General features: G+C 35.6%; 1 protein-coding gene across 4 annotated transcripts in view; it reads left to right on the top strand.

The window, feature by feature from the left end:
• LOC150107208 (uncharacterized) overlaps positions 1–20,487 on the top strand; it is a 351,505-nt gene that overhangs the window by 5,016 nt on the left and 326,002 nt on the right. For 3 of the 4 annotated variants that reach the window (XM_090391063.1, XM_090391065.1, XM_090391062.1), the window contains exon 2: positions 11,604–11,643. The exons of the other annotated variant lie outside the window; for it this stretch is intronic. The gene's annotated coding sequence lies outside the window, so the exon portion shown is untranslated. The remainder of the gene's footprint in view (positions 1–11,603; positions 11,644–20,487) is intronic. 4 annotated transcript variants of the gene reach the window in all.

Raw genomic sequence — 20,487 nt, 5'->3', positions numbered from 1 at the left:
CCATTTCCAAAGACCATTAATAACCTTTGCGAATCATTTCTCTACCTTTTAACATATTCTTGTCACCATGAAACCTCAGTGACCAAATCTCATCATCATCAAATTCCTGCCATGTACCCTCAAGGGGGTGTACAGGATATGATAGTACTACATGAAAAAAATTACATCATTACTAACTTCCTATTTACAATTTTCCTCCAAATCAGTCTGTTACTTGTCAAGACTCCAACATTATCAGATCTTATATTTCTATCATCTAAGGCACTTTGTACCGTGTCAATCCACCTATATCTTGGTTTTCCTCTGGGTCGTTTTGCTGCCAACCTGGCAGAGAACACTTATTTTGCTAATCTTTCTTCACCCATTCTGTTTATAATCTCCTGCTGCCTTTCTAAATTTCAAGCCTTTGATGGCTTTTTCTACTTCAAGTATGGATATGTATTCCTGACTGCATGCCTGGTCAGTGATTTTTACCACTGTGCTGTCATCACTGCTTGTTTCATTTAGCAGTTTTTCAAAGTAATTACTCCATACTTCAGGGATATCTTTTTCTCCTGTTTTCATGTCACCTTTATCATCTCTAACTCCTTTTACAGCACTCTTTCCTCCATTCCTAAGCTTTTTCAACAACCTCCAGAATATTTTGCTACCTTCTTGATATTTATTTTCTATGTTCTTGCCAAAGTCCTCCCATGACTTTTGTGTGGCTAGTTTTACACAGTATTTAGCATTCTTGCATTTGTCTCTATATTCTCTAAGAGCACAAGCTGACTTATCTGACAGGAACTTTTGATATGCTTTCTTCTTTTCCTTCACTACCTCTTTAACTTCCTGTGTCCACCAGGGAGTTCGGATTTTTTTTATCCTTGCAGACAACCTCACCACATGCCTCTCTGGCTGAATCAATCAATGTTTTCTTCAGTTTTCCATTGAATCTCCAAGATTTGATTCCTGTTCTCAAACTCTTTCATTTTTCTTCAATAATTTTTGTGTATTTTAGTCTACAGTTCACATCTGAGAGCTGCTCAACTTTTATTCGCTTTAAAAGTTTCTTACATGTTATTCTTTTGAATATGAAATCCAATTTTATCCTGCTCAAGACTAAATAGTGATCACTTCCAATTTCAATCCTCTGTACACTCTGGTGTCCTGCACCAAGGAGAAAACATCACTATCAACAATAACATAGTCAATAAGACTTTTCTTATTCCTAGCCTCTTTTCTCCATTTGAATTTGTGCACATTTTTATGTTGAAACATGGTGTTAGTAATAACCAGTCCATGTCCTGAGCAGAAATCCAACAGATATTTGCCATTATTATTAGCTTTGCTCTTTTCTCCAAATTTTCCCAAAATATTTTTGTATGTCTCACAATCATTTCCTACTCTGCTATTTAGATCCCTAACAAGGACCAACTTTTCATTTTTCATTGTGTCAGTTGCTTTTTCTAAATCCTCAAAAAATTCCTCCACTTCTACTTTAGTAGAACCTTCTGTGGGACCAGACCACAGGCACAAATAAGTCTCATTGTCTAGTTCCCCATTCTCATATTTGCCCACATTACTCTACTTGAGACTGACTGCCATTCAAGAATATTAGCCTCGTATTTTGTGTTGAATACTATGGCTACTCCTTCTTTTCCTTGATTGTCATTGCCTGAATATAACATTTTGTATTTATTGCTCAGAAAGATCTCACCAGTTTTGGTCTATTTTGTTTCAGTCACCCCTATTATGTTGATCTGGTACTTATCTAATTCCTCAGCTAGCTCCATTTCTTTGCCATTCAGGCTTCTTACGTTGATAGTACCGATCTTTAACTCTGGCGATGTTGAGTTGGGGTTTGTTTTCAGATTTGTTGTCCTTGTACTTCCATTTCCAAAGACTATTAATCACCTTTGCGAATCATTTCTCTACCTTTAACATATCCTTGTCACCATGAAACCTCAGTGACCAAATCTGTGCACAGTAATTCATATGAGGCTTGATCAAGGCCTTAGATAATGGCATCATAACCTCTTTATTTCTGCACAGCAGGATCCTCTGCATCATTACCATTATCTGATGTAATGACATTTCATAATTCTTCACAACTTATGAAATGTGGCATATTTCACATTCTCCTCTACCTCCTTTAAAGTTTCCCCAACAAGTGTATACTTTACATTCCATCGTTGCTTACCAAATTTCAAACCTTACACTACACTTTTGCGACATTAAACTGATAATTCCACTTACTTGCCCATTCAAGTCATCCTGTAAGGCCATAACATCTGCTTGACTCCACATTGTTCTCCCCAATTTTGAAATGCAGTTCTATTATTATTATTAACATCTGACCTCCATGGACTCATATAGAGGTACACACTATCTGTAATCTGTAAACAGTTGCATATTACTAGTTAAACCCATCTCAGTATCATTAATATACAAATCGAACAACAGTGGTCCAAAACTGATCCTTGCAGCTCGCCACTAGTGACCTTCCTCTTTGGGATACTGCACCCCCATATAAAACTTTCTGATACCTATCTGACAGCCAGTCACTTATCCAACTCAGAAGTCTGTTATCCAATCCCATTCATTGTAATTTATTTAACAGATTGTCATGTGGCAGTCTATCAAAAGCTTTTGCAAAATCCAGGTTTACCACTATATATGCATCTTCCTTGTCCAAGACATTTCCTTGTTATAGTACATAAGTAAATTAGTAAAACACGATCTCCCTTTAACGTGTGGACAGACTTAAGTGTTCGTTGAACATGTTGTTTATTTTTTAACGGTATATATTAGAACACAGAAACTAAGTAAATAATTAATTTATTAATTATTTACTTATAACACCAGCGCAATATCAGCAATAAGTTAATAAATTAATTATTTACTTAGTTTCTGTGTTCTAATATATACTGTTAAAAAATAAACAACACGGTCTCCCTTTAACAAACCCATGCTGATAACCACAGAGAATACTGCTGTTATCAACCCATTTCTGTATCCTACTTCTCACCATTCCCTCTAGTGCCTTCACCATAACTCCAGATATACAGATTGTTCCATCTTCATGCAGTGGAACAATTTTACTTTCTTTCCATTCCTTTGGAACCTGTGCTGTTGTAAGACTTATTAAATAGACATGCCAATTCCATAGAACATTCCATTAAGATATATGGTGTTGAGGAAATAAATAAGGTTATTTATTTCCTCAAAATACCTTCTAATCACTCACTCACAGTTAAGCCATCCTCTCTTATGGCCTCTACACTTAAGTTTCTCATTTCCCCTCGATGAGGATGAAATACTGTAATAAATTGATCACTGAAAAACCTCAACAATGTCTTCTGCAGCAGTTACCATTCTACCATTTTCAGTCATTAACATGATCTTACCATAATCATTCTTCCTTCTACTTGCCACATATCTAAAAAAACTCTCTAGGGTTTTTCTTTAGCTGATTTGGCAATTTTTGCACATACTGCGCTTTTGTTGTCTTTACTGAGTCACTCTCCTGGCTTTCGTTCTACTTTTCCTGTAACTGATTACCATTATTCATCTTGTACTGCCTCCAAAGTGCCTTCTTCTTCTTCCAGATATCATGCTTAGTCCCTCATTCATCCATTTTACACCTACCTTATTCGGCTTTTTGAACTTCGGAATACATTCACACATTGATGCTGTTATGTATTTCTTTGTCATTTCCCAAGCAGCATTTATTTCCTTACTGCTCAACTCCTCATTTCATACTATAGTTCAAAGCTGTCTCCTAAACTTGTCATAATCACCAGCTTTGTGCTTTCACATATATCCTTTCCCTCACAGAAGTCTGCATATGGCTAGCCACAACCCAGGTGATCACTCTTACCAACTGGAGGAAAGCATGGAACCCCACTCACAATTGCATCATCTGATGAAATGATCAGATCTAAAACTCTCAAATCTCATGTGCACTAAATTCTGAAAAGAGTGTTCTGGACCTGTTGGCATTGTGTGTGTGTGCGTGCAGACTTGTTGTTTATAGTATAGATAAATTATAGTTGAATAACAGTGATGTGTTATAGCTGAGGTTTATATTCAGATTGTTGGAGTTAAGCATAATTTCTGTTGATTGTAATATTCATTTTTTTTGATAACATCAGTGCGAGATCCCTGATGCTTCCCACTTCTTGTCCTGCTGATTGGTTTTGTTTTGATTTGCAGATGATATTACATGATCATATAGAGTTGAGGCACTGGATCTCTCATAAATGATGTTTCCGATATGTTCTTACATTGTATGGATTTTTCTGTTTGGCCATAATATGGAACTGTGCAGTCACACCATAGGGAATAAATACCTTCTACTGATGTCTCTTGCATTGTTTTATGTTAAGTTTTCTCCTAAATATTCCCTTGTCATTACTTTGTAAGGTCCCTGGCCTATACAGTATCCAAATATCTTGTTCTGCCTGTTGCACTACACACCCAGATTTATTAGGCATTTTCCTCTTGATTCCTTTATTCTGAAAGACGTAACTCATCCAGTATCATAAGTAATGCTCCTTTTCCCAATTCTCCTCAGCCCATTCCTCCCAAAATATACTACATCCTTTGAATTGTATTGCTTCAGATCATCCTCAGTCAACCATATTTCAGAGTATTCTCAGATTAGAAAATCTATCAAGATTACAAATTTTTTCTCTTATTCCTGAGGCATTTATATTTAAAAAAAAAAAAAAAATTTGAATGCCAGAATTTTTAAGTCAGTCTTTACTCATATATCACCTACCACTCAAGTCATGTTTCCCACAGACAAGCTTATACGTTGGTTATGCATTACTAAATCACTTAAGGAATTGACAACTTACATAAGAATATAAATTAAATTACACTTTAATAAATATTTCCGATATTTTGGCACCGTCACGTTGCATCTTCAAAAGGAACTTACAAGAAAGGCATGTGCATGTAGGCACTACAACACAGTAACTAAGAATGAAGTGAGGAAGCTATTGTTCTCCTAAAAGTCCTGATGGTGCCCCCCCCCCCAATAGGCTATGTAGGTGTTCTTAGCCTTTGGGCTGAAGGTCTGTTGATGTAAGCCTCCCAAATTTGCAGCAGTCTCATGCAACCAAATTTGTTGAGGTTTGGAGAGTTTCTTAGGGCTGAGGCTGATTCCATGAATAGTCTTTCGAATTTGAACTTGCTACGGTGTATTATTGTAACTTTCTTCAACCTTATTCTGTGGCGTGTATCCAAAGCATGGTCTGGAAGACCCGAGTGGCTGTACTTGTGAGACTGGATGTAGTCCTTGTTCCAAAACTCTGATATTTGCTGTCCTGCCTGTTTGGCCAAAGTAAGACAGTTTACAGCTGCAAGGGACCTGGTATACACCAGGTAGGTCTAGGGAAAGTGGTTGGTCTTTAGTGGAGCGGATAAGGGATGCCAATTTTCTGTATGGTCTGTAACAGGAGGTCAAGTCATGTTTTTTTAAGATTTTGATAATTTTTTCCGAGGTGCCTCGGATGCAGGGAATGGTGATGGATTTAGAGTAATCCTTGTTGTGAAGACGGGGTTGCGGTTTGTTGGTTTCAATATTTTTTTTTGGGGGGGGGGGTTGGCTGAGAAAGTTTGAGGATGTGATTTAGTTAAGTGTTTAGGGCCTTGTCATTTGAACAGATTAGTTTAGCCCTGTTGTATAGTGTTTTCACCACTCCATATTGTTGTGAGGGGGGTGGAGGATTGTTGGTGAATGTACCTACCTGTATGGGTGGGTTTTCAATAAACTGAGAAAACCAAGATTCCATCAGGCTGGCGGGTGACTAGTGTGTCTAGGAAAGGGAGGCAGTTGTTTTCCTCTTTTTCCAGAGTGAACTTGATTCTGGGGTGTTGGTTGTTTAAGTGTGTTAAGAAGGAGAGGAGTGTATCAGAGCCATGTGGCCAAATAGCGAACATAGCATCAACGTAGCTAAGCCATATGGTTGGTTTTTGTGGGGCAGAGGCTAAGGCTTTTTCTTCAAAGGTCTCCATAAAGAAATTGGCCAAGGGTGGGGGAGAGTGGTGAACCCATGGCTGTCCCCTCTATTTTTTAGTGGAATTTTCCCTGCCAAACGAATGAGCCTGAGTTCATTGTGAACTGAAATAGGGCTGTGATATCGGGAGGAAATTTAGCTTGGATTAGCTCTAAAGTTTCCTTGAGTGGGACATTTGTGAATAAGGAGGAGACGTCAAAGCTGACCATTATGTCAGTATGTTGGAGTGTAAGGTTTTGTATGCTGGCTTTGAAGTGGGCTGAGTTTTTTATGTGTGATGGTGTGTTGCTATGAATAGATTAAGAAAAAAAAAAACCCAGTAAACTTAACAGTAGTCTAAACATGCTAAAAGGTCTAATACAGCTATGACTCCAGCAGGCTATAAAGTATATTAAAAAAAAATTGTATAGGGTAGTACAGGGGAATAACTTCTTACATGTATAGAAGATGGACCAGCATTCTGTTTAGATTCTGCTTATGTTATTGCCCAAGTTTTCTTTAAGTCTCTGCAAAATGATCTTTGTGAACAGTTTTGGTTTATCTTAATAAATGGCAATTGATACTAGTTTGCTTAATATAACAACAGGGAATCTAGTATATTCCTAGATAAGTGGATCTGACTTATTTGCCAAAGCCAGGAAGAAGAAAGCTTCCATATGGGGTAAAATGCACATCAGATAAAAATTCTTGAAATTTGTTCTGATATGACTTTAACACGAGGTATGGTAACACAACTATTTTTTTTTTTTTTTTCTTCGCTGAGAGTATTGAAATAAGGCTATTTCATCTTTATCTCTTTATCTTCTTACTTGTTTTATAAAAGCATATCAAAAAACCTGAAAAGGAAGGATAAAAGAAATACATTGAAGCAGGCTCATATCTTTGGAAATAGAATGCATGTGTTACATATAACTTGGATAATGAAATATATCTATACGCACCCAATTTCCCACCCCAGGTATGGTGACATAACTTTTTTTTTTTTTCACTGAAAGGATGAAATAGGTCTATAGCTATTTTATCTTCATACTCCTTTTTCAAAACCATATCAGAAAATCTGAAAAGGAAGAATAAAATAATTACATTGAAGCAAGCTCATTTCTTTGGAGATGGAATGCATGTGTTCCATATAACTTGGATAATGAAATATATATCTATATCACACACAATATACCCTAATTAGTACACTATATGGAAATCTTAATTATCTTAACTTCTGATATGAAGACCACATGGCAATTATTAATATAAAATTTTTTTATTAGTTCTACACTACTTGGATAGCTTTGTATGCCTCAAGTACACTTCTTCAGGAGCATTTTATTAAATAAAAAAAAAAAAAAAAGAAAAAAAAACACAGGTTATAAGGATGGAATGCAATGGATGAAAAAGTGAATCAGTAAACATGTTACATATGTACTGGAATAATCACATTCCATTAAATGGGTATCTTAGTCCAGGTCTGTATTTGTGAGGTTTTTGAGTTCTGAGGATGAGGAGTAAAAATCTTGATATTTTGTATGGTGAAATAAAAGCCACGCATGTTCTACAAAGGTATCTGAACAATTTTGTATTTTGCATTGCATGTAAGGAAGGATGGCAGCATCTTTATATATTCTTGTTTATTTATTGATATCTTGTTGATCATAATGTGTTTGTATCCATAAAAAGAAAGAGTATAGGTGAGATATTGAAGTTGTGGGTGGTCTGAAAATTTCTCGGCCTAAGAATGAAAAAACGAATTTATAATTTCAAAATTATTTTTACTTTTCAACATAATCTCCCTTAAGACTAATACATTTATTCTAGTGATGCTCCAGTGCCATTATCCCGTTTCTGTAGTGGTTTTCCATAAGATCTGCAAAGTACCCCCTCTACAGTTGCAATCACCTCTTCCTTCAAAGAAAAAAGAAAGGGTTTTAGTTTTGGGAAGAGATAGAAATCAGAGGGAGCCAAATCTGGGAAATAGGGTGGATGTTCCAACAATTCATAGTGCAGACCCCTTAATTTTCCCATTGCAAAAACACCTTTGTGGGCAGGTGCATTGTCCTGATGAAAGATGATTTTTTTCTTCTTCTGCAAACTGGGTCTTTTCTCACGAATTTTTTCATCTAGTCTGGTTAAAAGATCGGAATAATATTCCCTGATTATTGTTTTACTCTTTTCAAGATAATTAATAAACAAAATATATTTCGCATCCCAAAACACCGATGCCATGACCTTTCCTGCTGATGGAACCGACTTTGTCTACTTTGGCGCTGAGCAACCGGCTTCTGTCCACTGTTTTGACTGCTGTATGGATTCTGGTGTGTAATAGTGAATCCAAGTCTCATCCGTAGTAATGAATTGACACACAAAATCAGTTTTATTCTTGTTAAAATACTTCAAGTACTGTTCAGAGATTTTCATGCGAGTGCGTTTTTGATCTGCTGTGAGCAAGTGCAGCACCCATCTTGCACAAAGCTTTTTCATTTGCAATTCTTCATGCAAAATATATCCTACACGTTCTTTTGAAATGCCTATAGTCTCAGCAATTTCATGCACTTTGACTCGCCAGTCATCCAATACCTATCGTGCACTTGATCAATGATTTCTGGTGTTGTTACACTTTTTGGACGTCCTTCACGTGGATTATCTTCAAGACTGGTACAGCCACATTTAAACTCACCAGCCCATTTCTTAATTGTCGAAAATGAAGGAGAAGAGTGTCCATAAACTTTTATGAACTTCGAATGAATTTCTTTTGGCATTAAACTTTCTTTTACAAAGAATTTTATAACTGCACGATATTCAATTTTATCCATTTCAAGGGATATAGACAACACTTTTGCTTCAGACAGCTGTATAAAACAAACTACTTGATAGAATGACTTGTAATTTCACATGGATGCTTATGACAGATGTACCAACTTAGAAAAAAAAATCTTGCAGATAGTGTTGCCATCTATGGTCAAGGCTGAGAACTTTTCAGACCACCCTTGTAAATTTTAGAATCTGTCCCGTAGTGTTTTCATTTGACTATTCTTACCTTTCTTCAAAGGGTGGTGTGAAGGTATCTACAAGAATAGATAGGTTTCCAGTATAATAAGTACATATTTTTTCAGAGATCTTCTCTTAAAGATCTCCTAAGACAAGGAATGGAATTGTTCTCAAGTTCTGGAATTTGAATGTCCTCTTTTTCCTTTTTTTTTTTTTTTTTTTAACCCAAGTTCAAGGATGAACTTTCAATTTATATATGGCCAGGTTTAGTGAAACAGCTAGAGGTGTTCATGAACTTTTTAAATGGCCTACACCTTATATGATTGTAGTATATCACATTAGAGACTGGGTAAATAAGAACTGTAGCATCAGGAACAAGAGTAATGATTTGTAATCTTAATAGATTTTTTTTAATTGGAGACTACTCTGAATTATGGTCGACTGAAGATCTCCTGACAGGAGGAGAATTCACAGGGGGAAAAGCTTGGAAGGATGGTGGGGGTGGAGAATTAGTAGAGGGGGATATTACTTATGATATTGGTGAGTTATGCTTCTCAGGCTGATGGATTTGAGTGTACCGGAAAACCCCACTTAATGCGAATTTATTATTCGCGATAATAAGTTAGTGTGATTGAATGAAATGATACTATTTCCTGCTTTAAGCAAGTAATTAATCAGCTAACTTGATTTTTTTACGTTATGCGAAATTTTTTGTCACCAATCTGCAGCGAGCGGAAAACCTGGAAGTTATTAAGAGTCATGAAAGTAGCACTAGTAATACAGTGATTGTGTAAGATCTAGGATACAGCAAGTCTACAGTTTGTACTATATTAAATAACAGCAAAGAATACAAAGAATAAGGAAAAGTTGCTACTGCTTCTTTTAAAAAGCAGATCATCCAAAATAGAAGTCATTTAATGATTGAAATGGAGCATCTTCTATCACTCTGGATTGAGGATTATAACCAAAAAAGAATACCTCTTAGTACAGGGAATATTCAGACAAAAGCTCTCAATATTTTTACGTTACTGAAAGAGACCAAATTTCAAGAGGAACGTGAAAGCTTTACTGTGAGTTTAGAATGGTTTGACTGTTTTAAAAATCGAACTGGACTACATGACATAGCTGGGAAATCTACTAGTGCTGATAAAGATTCAGGCCAAGTTTCCAGAAGAATTACAAAGGATAATTCAGGGGGATGAATATAACGATCGGAAAATATTCAGTGTCAACGAAATTGGTTTCTTTTGTAAGCGTATGCCAATAAAAACTTTCCTAGCTAAAACTGAAGTATCTCAACCAGGATACAAAGTATCTAAAGATTGTCTTATGCTTTTATTAGGAGGCAATGCAGAAGGCGACTTTAAACTCAAGCCTATGTTAGTTTATCGGGTGCAAAATTCAAGATCTAACATTATTGAAGAAATCAGCACAGTTGGAAAAGAACTTCGATTTAATGAACTGGATAATGAAGATGTGAGAAACTTGCTCGATTCCCATTCAGAACAGCTAAATGAGAATGATCTCCTTAAACTAGAAGAACACAGTGCATATGAAGAAGAAGATAAGGAGTGCAAACAACAAGAGAATGCTACTACTAAGAAGCTAACTTCAAAAGAACTAGAGCTAGTTTTCAATCACATTGATTATGCTAAGGAAATTTTGTTTGATGCTGAACTTGATATGGAATGAAGCTTCAAAGTCTGCTGAAATCTTGATAAAGCGAATGCCAGCTATTGCAAATTGCATGACAAGATGAAAAAGTCGAGCACGATTCAAACATCTTTACTTAATTTTTTTTGTAAAAAAAAGTAGCTCATTTAAATGTTTGGACATTAAATAAAAATTTAAGCAATTGATTTTTATTAACTTTGATGACTTTATCCTCTAATATAGCTTATAGTGTAATTTTTCCCCAAATTTATGCTAACTGATGGATGAATTATAATTATTCCTGTTTATTGCATTCGCTTAATGCGATTCTGCTTAGCACTCATTAATTTATGGATTAATTAATCATGTTAAGTGAGGTTTTCCTGTATTGTGTGAGATAGGCAGATCAGAATATTTTGTGGCATGTTTTCGACGAGTAGGAATTATTTAGGCAGATTAGCTTAGCATAGTACATTAGAAGGCGACATGGAGACATCAGTAGAAGACCTTATGAAAATAATTAGAATAGAAATATCATCAACAAAATTTTTGGTGCCAATTATCAATGCAACTATATGGTTAAGAGAACAGAATAATGTATGTGCATTTATAATACACATACATTATGGTAATGTATTTGCACATAAATTACTGCAGTAGTGAGAGCATATTTAGTAAGATCATACTTTCCCAAAACTGGGAAAGTGTTAGGCAGTGTTATTGAAATTAGGTTGATGACACAAGGCATCACAACTCTTTCTTTCTATTAAAAAAAAAAAAAAAATTTTTTTTGCAGCATGACCTGGAGGGTATTGGGATCTGCAAGATTTAATTTTAATCCAACTCACAAATATAAATATAATCCTGGTGCTCTTATAAACATACTTTTACATTTCATCCAGTTCACAAGTTAGCCATGCTTTTTACTCTTTCTAAAAGCTGTTTTACCTCTTCCCCATACAGGTATCAAGTTCCTTGCTGTTGTCTTTCATGTTATGGAAAGGTGAGTAGATCTGTGATGGTATAGAAGAATACCAGGATTAAATTTTATGATATAAATATAAATTGAAGATGCCAAGAAATTATATTCTTGTTTTCACCTTTTATCCAAGTGTAAGCAAAGTTTGCATGCGAAGTGGTTCCACTGGGCTACCAGATATACTAGGTATATAGAGGCTGACTTTGCATCAATTTCTTTAATATAGGAAGGGCCAATACAATACTCTGACCAATTTCGACCTTTATTGAGGTGTATTTATGTGCAGGGGATACCTCTCCAAAAACTCGTGATCCCTCAAATCGTCCAACAGTGAGTTACCCGAAGGAGCATTTAACTCAGGTAGTTCTACTCAGTGACAGCCTCATCCTGTCACCGAGAAGAACCATCAGCAGCAGCTCTACCCAATAACACGCTAACCCCACCACTGAGCAGAGCTGCTCATATCCCAGAGAAAAGCATCCCCTTTAGCAGCTCCACCTCTGTGGAGTAGAGACCACTTCAGCGAATTTCTCCAGCACAAAAGCACATTGGTGGGAGCCAGACTCAGAAGAGATGCCAAGGTTGAAGTAATGCAGAAGTCATATATTTCCCATATACAAGTAGGCAGAAGGTGTCACACCTTATTACTAAAATACTCTGGATTAGAGACAGAGGTTGAAAGTTTTTCACTTGATTATACTATATACTATAAATTAAAGATGCCAAGAAATTATATTCTTGGTTTCATCATAAACATACTTCTTCTTTTATGCCACTTCCAATGTAGGGTCTGCATGTTATAAAAGCCTGCCTGTTGAGGCAGGGGAGATGTATTTTTTGACTGTAGCGTGTGTTCATGGGGGCTTGTTTGCCTGAGTGACAAAAAACTCGAGTTTCCGGGAGGGAAAAAATCCTCTACCTCCATATGAGACTGGGTAACTCGCCTTTAGTCGAAAGAGATAAAGGCTTCTTACGTCAATGACGGGAATCGAACTCGGATCTTTTCAACCAAAGGGCTTCATCTGTACCGACTGAGCTATGGAAGCACTATCATCCTACACATACACGGTTGGATTGTAACAACTGTGTATGTTTTTTACAAATTACTTGCACTTTTTGCTTTGGCCAGATGATATACAGATTGAACTCTCCTTGTGCTTTTCGTATTTGTAACCCCTGCTTTTTTCTATACTTTATGTTCGCTTTACCACAGAGTTGCATTGATGATTGTCATGAGACATAACTGAAGATACCAGTTGTTTAATAAAGACATGCATGTTAGACATACTATATTTTTTGAATAACAGCCATACAATAGTAAATTATATTTAGTTTTCTCTTAAATGTGTGAAGCCATTATTCAAAAAAATTGGAACTATAGAAATTGTTGATACAATGGAAAGACGTAAAATTTTATTTCCTTAATTAGCTTAGCAGGTGCAAAGTGGATGATCATTATAGAATCTTTAACTATGGCACTATAGATTGGACAGAGGAAAAAACATAACTGACAAGGGAACTCCATTTCTGACTAATTCTTGAGTGATGGTTATCTTATGTAGTATTATATATATTATGAGAAACCTTTATCTCTTTTGACTAAGGGTGAGTTAGCCAGTCTCATATGGAGGTAGAGTTTTCCCCTCTCAGAAGATGTATTCTGGATATCGGTGTAGCATGAGAAGAATTTATATGGCATTCTTTCCCCATTTAGTATGTTATAATGCAACTTGATTTTTATTTGGGGGGAAAGGATAATGATGTTTTTCTTGGGAAAATCTTCACTATATAGTATGTCTAACAGAAAAATTTAGTATCTCTAACATGCACGTCTTTATTAAGGCCTTTACAAGGCATGCAATTATAATTAGACTTAATCAGCTTGGGATATTACCATAATGAAAATATTTAAAAAAGGTAAATAATGCATTGAAACTAGTTAAGAAATTTCTAACAGCACGGGAAGACCTAACATCATTAAGAAATACCTAAAACAGCCATGACAAATTGTATATTTAGAGTAAGAATTGATCATCATGTTGTGTGAAACATTGGTGTGAAATGGATGACCCAGAGAAATCGAACTGCAGAAGAAGGTTCTGGAAAAATATAGAGGAACAGGAACCTACTAGATGGAGGCATTGGCTGAATGCAGAGGCATAAGAACACTATGGCATTGGGATAGTTGCTAATGGTGCCAGTGATTTACCAATAATTGTAAATTGATAAACTACACGCGCGCGTGCACACACACACACACACACACACACACACACACACACACACACACACACACACACACACACACACAAAGTGTGTAGCTACAAATTTGCTAAGGGTGCCAAAAATCTAGCTACACCACTGGTTGAGTGACTGTCATCTGTATTAACATATGATGTAATAGATCTGTTTAGTGATGATCTCTTTATCAGGATATTTTATTCTGATGAAATAAGTATTATTTAACAAGGATAGGAAATGCATGAAACAGGTGGGTTTAGAATACTCCAGATGTCAGCATGGCGGTAGAGTTGAAATAAATTTTTTTTGAGGTGAGTTAAGTACACATAGCCATTGAGTTGTTCGGTGAAAGTCTTGAAACAATATGATATATTTACATGAATTGACAACTTTTCTTTCAATGCCAGTAACTGATGATGACTGCCATTGAGAGTGGAGTGTTTTTGCAGTGGGCGTAAATGCAGGAAGTTAAATGATTATTACAGATTACAGCTTCTAAGATGTTGAGGCAGTTACAGATATGATGTATTTATGTGAATAAGTCTATAGTTATTATACTAAGGAGGTAGAAATTTTTCTTCCTGGTATCTGATAGGTAGAAATGTGATAGAAAAATTTATTAAGTCACAGTAATTTATTTTACTGTTATAGTAATTTGCACAATATTTATTATTATTATTTATATGGACACCCTATGGATTCAAAAGACTCGTTGGCAGGAGAATGCAACCCATTCCACTCATTTCACAAATCCAAGAAAATAACCTGATCTGCACATTCAAATCACACCCTTACTAACCACACTCTTAGACTACTGCCATGTGTGACCCCTTGTTTTTCTCCTACTCCCCATGTATTGAAAATTTTCTTCTGTGTCAGTCTTGTAGTATCCCTTTAGTAACTTATAAGTTTCTATCATATACACTCTCCTCCACTTGTCAGCTAAACTGCAACTCACACACTCTCAATCTATTCTCATGAGGAATGAGGATAGATTGAGAGATTCCACAGATCTGTCACCCACTTGGTCATGTGTCTCTTAATCCTCTCCACAACCTCCTGATCCCCCAAGAAACGCAGGTGACCAAATCTGTGCACAGTAGTAGTCAACATGTGGTCAAATCATAGCCTTAGAAAGAGGTATAATAACCTTTCTATCCTTACTTATGAGCATGTCCTTCAGCATCCAAGTAATCCTCTGAGCTATTTTGTCAACTCTTGCAATATGTCCTCTGAATTTCAAATCTCTATCTCCCATCATTCCCAGATCTCTAGCAGCATCAATATCCTGTGTACTACTACCATCAATATGATACAAAGTGTGTAATGTTTTCATCCTGAAGTTATCCACCTTACATTTTACAATATTGAATTGATAACCATTGTCTTTTGTCCACACTGCAAGTTTATTTAAATTATCTTGTAAGATATTTACATCACTTATCAACTATTGCCCTCACTAGTTATGCATCATCAGCAAACAACTGAATGTTCCCCATTCAAATCTTTTGCTATATCATTAATATACAAATTAAAGAGTAGTGGTCCTAGTACAGAACCATAGGGCACTCCACTAGTCACCTCATTTGGCTCGATTACACTCCACCATACACCACCCTCTAATGTCTGTCCTTCAGCCACCCCTATCCATGCCACCAGCCTCATATCTATTCCCATTTGCTCCAACTTATGTAATAGGTTTCCATGCAGTATTCTGTCAAATGCTTTTGCAAAGTCCAGCAGTATCATGGTATAGCCATTTCCTTTATTCAATTCTGCTGTCACCTTATTATAAAATATGAATAAATTACTGAGGCAGGACCTATCTTTTAAAAAGCCATGCTGCCCCCTATAAAGTATCATATTCCTATGCACCTATTCCTGAATTTTACTTTTAACCAACTTTTCCAATACTTTAATCACCACTCCAGAGATACTAATTGGTCTGTAATTTGCCACTTCTGTCTTGGAGCCACCTGATCTGCAAATTTGTAATGGAACTATCTTATTTCCACTCCCTTGGAACCTTGCCAGAGCTGAGACTTAAACAACTTCATCAGAGGTACTGCCAGTTCACTTGCACATTCTCGTATCACACAAATGGATCTCCACTTCATCTATCTCAATGCTCACGTCAGTCTCTGTCACCTCAGTAACTGCAGTGTCACCACCTGGATATACCCTTGCAAAGTGATCACCTAGTAACCCCCGAGTAAAGTTATCTTTCCATAATTATTCTTTCTTTTACTTGCTACATAGCGAAAAAGAACTCTTTTGGATTTACTTTGGCTTGCTTAGCTAATTTTCTCTTAATCTGATTTAGCCTTCCTTACCATACCACATGTTGAGCAACCTCCCAGGACAAGACTGCATGTCACTTTCCCTGATCGGAAGTTGAGTTACTACTGCAGTTATAAATAGATCTTCTGATGCTTTTACTAAATCCAACACTCATAAACCCACCCCTGGTCCCTTCTGTTAAATCTTGAATAGAAGGAATTATAGTAATATAATACCTATCGTTAAGATTTAACAAGTATCAAAAATCCTGCTAAAATACTTGTCTGTTAATAAGAGAAATTGAGTATAAATGAAATAATGTTAATGTCTTTTCCTTTAAATTTTGAATATTGTATTATCGAGTGTTTTGTATGAGAAAAATATAAATTGCATATGTGGTGATTTGTGCATAAGTATACCAAGGTCAAGCTAAAGTTCCAGACAAAATAAGAGGATTAATTAGTGACCTGAGGCTAACACGAACACAAAGGTCAACATTGCATAGGGGTTTTCCGTGGAAATGCAACGACAAGCAATGGTATCGTGTGCAGAGTATTGAGGTTCTGAGTGGATGATGATGTAAGAGCAGGAAGGTCATCGAAGCCAGATATATATAGAGGTTTATGACGCTGAAAAGGGGCTTTTTTTTCTGTTGTTTCCAGAGAGTCGATGTGAAATTATGAGCCACAGGAATACAGAAGATGTTCACAAGAAAAAGCCAGAGAGATCCCGACTTCGCTACCAAGTTAGAACTTTCCATTTGTCTAGTAGGAAGAAAATTAGTAAATTTTGTAATGGCGAATAAAAATTAACTGGAATTGTACTTTATTTAGTAATGGAGGACTTTACGAACTATACCATTAGGTGAAATCAAGTACTCTGTGCTAGAGATCATAGCTAAGTTTTAGAGTGTAATACTAGAATCTGATGTTAATAGATAATTCCTGAAATTGAGTTTTATGTGATGTGATGATAATCTAAAATAAGCTAAAGTTTTAAGCGGTAAGTTTCTAGGCACATGGTCCCTGAGAAGTTAAAGATTAGTTAAGGGGCAGGAGTGTATATATTATATCAAGTTGCTTAATAGACCCTATATGCTAGACTCAGTTGAATTTATTGAATGACAATTGTATATCTCTTTTTCTTGGTAATGAATAAATTATTTTCTTGTCAAACAAATAACTTGCCTGATCACTAAATTCAATGCACTGCTCATAAACAGAACCTATGTGTATGTATTTTGATATAGTCACGACTGCAAAGTGAGAAACATATATGATTATAGTATAGGAATAAGATAGAGAATTAAGGATTGTGTGCCATACTGAGTGTTTTAATCTTGGATAAAGAAAATTCTCTTATCCTGTAAATTTTTGGTGGCGCAACTTAAACAAATAAATTTCCAAAATTTTTAATCAGATTGAGCACTAGTAATCTAACAAAGAATCTGGCTTTAGCCCAAGGCACTGTCTTGGATATCAGAGTTTCCACACTCGAGCAATATATTAGTAGCGACCATAAGTTTTTTTTGACATTTGAAACATGAATTCATTGATATCCATACATTGCATGGTTGTACTTCATTCAATAAGTGGCAAAGATATTCAAGAATTAAAATTGTTTGAATATTTTCAATTCATTATATTATTTTTGGTCGAGATTTATCAGTGCTTGAGACAAGCTCTGAAGATACAGAACTCATAGACAAAAACACAAATTTATGGTAAATAATCATAAATTTGATTGCACTCTTAGCACTTGCAAAGTACTATGTAAACAGAAAATTGTTGTGTACAGTACATTCAGATGGCATTTAATTATTCAGAGGTTCTCTGATGAACAGTTTTGAAATATGTGGGTTTCATTTTGTAAAGCTGAATTTTATAAATTTGTCATTCTAGGTTAAAAGATATAATTTCATTCTATAATTGACTTATGCCAATATGTTTTATTAGCTGATAAAAACTACTCAGAATCCACGAACAGTCCCCCCCACCTCCCCAAATTTTAGAGAATAGTTCATCTGTCTTAAATTCTGTTTCATTAGTATATTTTTTACATAATAAAATATACTGCAACTCATTACTTTGAAATGGCTACATCCTCTGTTAACAGTTGCCATTGCATTTTAGGTAAGCCATGCCTCAAATATCTGGACTCACAGAAAACAAGAATGAAAAAGAAATTTATTAAATTATGGCATTCCTTAGATCAGGGCTGTCCAAAGCACTGCCCGTGGTGCAATTTTGTGTGGCCCGCTTGTGAGTTTTGATTTTCACGAGCGAAAAAATAAAATAACAATTTGAATCGATTGCCTATTAGATATTTTGATTCTATCACTAATCGATAATCTCAATGTTGGTAATTTTATTTGGTGCTTTTACATCACTATATACCTACATGTTTTTCAAATATTAGATGTGTCAAAGAAGTGTTCTTACACTGTTTTGTTCAAACACATGTTCCGGGGTCTCACGGGGAACATGAGCACGCGATTAGTGTGCAATTAGTGTTGATTGTTTGTTCAGCTTTTGAGGTTGTGTCGCTGCTGTTCACCAAATTACTAGATACGCATTATGATGCGGCCCTCGGATAGTTTTTTTTTTTAATGCACCCCTCAGATTATCTAAGGTTGGACAGCTCTGTCTTAGATTATAGATATTATAGATTTTTTGCAACTTTGGCAACATCTTTGTATTATGGTCCTGGAATTACTTGTCTTTCATGAAAAGGTTGTACAACTTTTATTTCTTTTTAAATTTGTTCTGTAGAGATCTATATCATGTTTCTGCAATTTCAAACTTAGGTCTGATAATTCTTGAAGAGCATCACATATTAAACCTAAGTCTAATATAAAGTTTGTATTTGTAATTTTTTTCTGTAGCTCTTCACTTGTTCATCTTTCATTTTGATCTTGGTTTGAACCATCTTTTTTTTTTCTTTTGAAAATGAACTAACATCTGTCATTCTAAACAGCTGAAACAGACAGCAAACTTGATGCTACCCATCACATGCTTAAAATTCTTCCAATTTTTCCAAGTTCAGCGAGTTTCAATTCTCTGGCATTTTTTGGTGGTGATACATGACAAAAGTTTGCAAATAAATGCTTTAAATCTATTGATACCTACAGCAGTATCACCAACTAATAGTTCTAATCAGTCAGTGATTAGCACATACCACACAATTAATGAAGAGAATTTATCTTTCATTAGTTTGGTAACTCCATTTTTTACAACCTATCATAACAACTGCACCACCATCATGTGTAATGCAAACTAAGTATATTTAAATAATTTTCTACCATATAACTGAAGACAGTTCAGCAGAGAATCAAATGTTCCTTTTGCAGTAACACTTTCCAGTTTGATCAAGTCCGAAAACAAATTTACAGCTCAGCTCATTTCACTATCCATTATACAAATTTCAATGTACACAATTAAAGTGGATTTCATACTCTACGTGGTCATCAATGAAATTTTATTGTTTGATCATCATCATCAATTTCCTGACAGGTATCCTCAAGGGGTGTACAGGATATGATAGTACTACATGAAAAATTTACATCATTACTAACTTCCTATCTACAATTTTCCTCCAAATCAGTCTGTTACTTGTCAAGACTCCAACATTATCAGATCTTATATTTCTATCGTCTAAGGCACTTTGTACCATATCAATCCACCTATATCTTGGTCTTCCTCTGGGTCGTTTTGCTGCCAACCTGACAGAGAACACTTGTTTTGCTAATCTTTCTTCACTCATTCTGTTTAAGTGACCATGCCACCTGAGATTAACTCTGCTAACGCATTCCTGGATGCTGACAATGTCAAGTTTTTTCCTAATATCCTTGTTTTTAATATGATATTGCCATTGATGCCATCTGTTCACACCTCTAGTCTTTCTCAGGACTCTCATATCTGCGGTCTCTAGTCTTGGGTCAAGTGTTTTACTTTTGACCCAGCTCTCAGATCCATAAGTTAAAACTGGTTTGAACACTGTCTTGTATACAGCTAATTTAATGTTCTGACTAATTTCTCTCTTATTCCATATGAATTTATTCAATTGACTTTCCACCATACCAGCTTTGCTGATTCTGTTGTCTATTTCCATATTTAATTTACCATCTTCAGTAAAAATCGTGCCTAAGTAGCTGAAATGTTTTACTTGTTCCACAGGTTCTTTGTTCACAACGCAGTTGACATTTTCAACGATTCTACCTATTTTCATTGTCTTTGTCTTTTTATTGCTGACCTTCATATACCATATCTATTACAACAGTTATTCAGTTTAGTCAAGGAATCTTGCAAACTTGTAGCGGATTTATTCAGAAGTATAACATCATCTGCG

This window comes from Typopeltis vanoorti, chromosome 4 (genome assembly GCF_054136105.1).
Source record: "Typopeltis vanoorti isolate ZY-2024b chromosome 4, IOZ_Tvanoo_1.0, whole genome shotgun sequence".
NCBI lineage: Eukaryota > Metazoa > Arthropoda > Arachnida > Uropygi > Thelyphonidae > Typopeltis > Typopeltis vanoorti.
Note: the sequence above shows the minus strand (reverse complement) of the source record. Positions and strands in the feature narration are given on the sequence as shown.